This window comes from Delphinus delphis, chromosome 20 (assembly GCF_949987515.2).
Source record: "Delphinus delphis chromosome 20, mDelDel1.2, whole genome shotgun sequence".
NCBI lineage: Eukaryota > Metazoa > Chordata > Mammalia > Artiodactyla > Delphinidae > Delphinus > Delphinus delphis.
Genome location: NC_082702.1, coordinates 54839882 through 54841784, shown reverse-complemented (window position 1 = coordinate 54841784; position 1903 = coordinate 54839882).

Below are 1903 nucleotides of genomic sequence, written 5' to 3'. Positions count from 1 at the left end.
CAGAGGAGAGGGGCCCTCTGGTCGGGGCGGGGGCGGGGGGCGGTCCTGGAAGTGTGGAGCAGAAGTGTGCACGGTCTGCCGGACGGTCTCAGCTCCACTCGGCCGGGTCCCGGGGATCATGTGTCCGCGCCCAGCCCAGGCCCCCCCACCCCGACCCGCACTCCCGATGGGGGCCGCCCACCGGGTTATTTTTAGCTTGCCCTATTGCATCTGGCCCGGAGACTCCAAGCCAGACAGACGTCTGCAGCCCAGGCAGCTCAGAAGTCAGCGGCGGCGGCAGCAGGCGGGGGTATCACGCTGCTAGGAGACGTGGCCGGGAGCGGCCCTGTCACACTGGGATAAGGAGTACTTCCTTGCAGGCTGGGCGGTCCCCTCCCCAGGAGGTGTGCTGGCTCTGGGGGGCGGGGGTGGGCACGCAGGGAATGGGTGGGGGGCTTCCGGCTGCTACTTTGTCCAAGTTTTGAGCTGGTCTGACAAACTCTTCTGCCCACAAAAGCTTCTTTGGAAGACTTGTTGCCGAACGGGGACCAGTGGAGCGCGTCACCGTGGGAAGAGCGTCCTGGAACCCTGGTGACCTCCGCTGTAATGTGGGCGTGTGGACGGTTACATCGTGTGTTTCTTGGGAGAGTTCTATGCAATTGTGTGTGTAAAGCGCTTCACAGACGTCGTAAGTGTGCTATAAATGTTGGCTTGCGTGTGTTTTATACAGGGATCCATATCTCACAAGCTTTATACTCTATCGCCTGTCTCAGCAACCCCAAGACAGGCACTGCTTCGATGTCCATTTTACAGATGGGGAAATAGAGGTACAATACTTGCCTGAAGTCAGGCAGTAGTAGCAGAGCTGGGGCTCAACCCAAGCCCCATCTGATCACCACGACACCCTACCAAGCGAAGCAGAAGGGACCCGAGCTCTGGATTCAGAGCCCCTGGGCTGAGTCCCAGCTCAGCCTCTGTGTCTGTGGGATGCTCGCTGCTCCGCACTTCTCTCATCTGAGACACTGAGTTTGTGGTCATTCACTACAGCGGCAGAGGGAAGTGGCTACACCCTGGAGCAGGTTGTAGGCTCTCAAGGTCAGGTACCCACGTCTCTCTTACTGCTTGCACCCCTGTGCCTTGCACAGCGCTCAGTAGGCACTGGCCCACTGCACAGAACAAATGTCATCATCATGACACAAAGGCATATCCCTGGTCTACGGACTAAGAGATGGTCACAAAAGCCAGGCGTGTTTCCCAAAGCCCCCATTCATGACTGACCTCCCAGGCGCCTTCCTCAGGACACGGCACAGGGCTTGGCCACAGTAGGGGCTTAATACATGTTCCTCAATTGAGCTATCAGTTCCTCAGCTGTATTCAGACCACAGGGACCCAAGGCACCGAGCTGTGTGCCATCCGTTGATTTCTTGTAAACGTTAACTTACAAAAATGATCTTCCCACGTCTTGAAGACAGGGGGTGGCTATTCTGGGAACACGGCTGCCCTCCGGGTTTCATGTGGAAGGAGAAAAGGCTCTGAGTCGAGAAATAAACGTGGTACAAATCTACCCAGAAAAGCAGCCGCTTTCCTTTGACCAGGACGAGGCAGGATCCCGGCCTGCCAGCCAGCCTGGGCGCTCCCAGCTGGGGCCGAGGGGGCCGGCCAGGGCCTGGGGCCCCTCGTGACGTCAGGGCGGGCAACTCCTCCGCAATTCCTGCCAAGCCTCAGAACTTTATGTTCCAAGTGGCGGAGGGCCTTCTGGTTTATCTGAGCTCCAGAGACCTGGATTTGAGCCCAAGCCTCATGGGCTGCACTCCTGGGATTCATCAAGCCTGAGTGTGACTTCCTGCAGATCTGTGGGCGGGGCTTCCTCTGGGAAAGCCTTGGAGCTGGCAAGGTTTTTCAACTCCTCTGCTGCCAGAGGCCA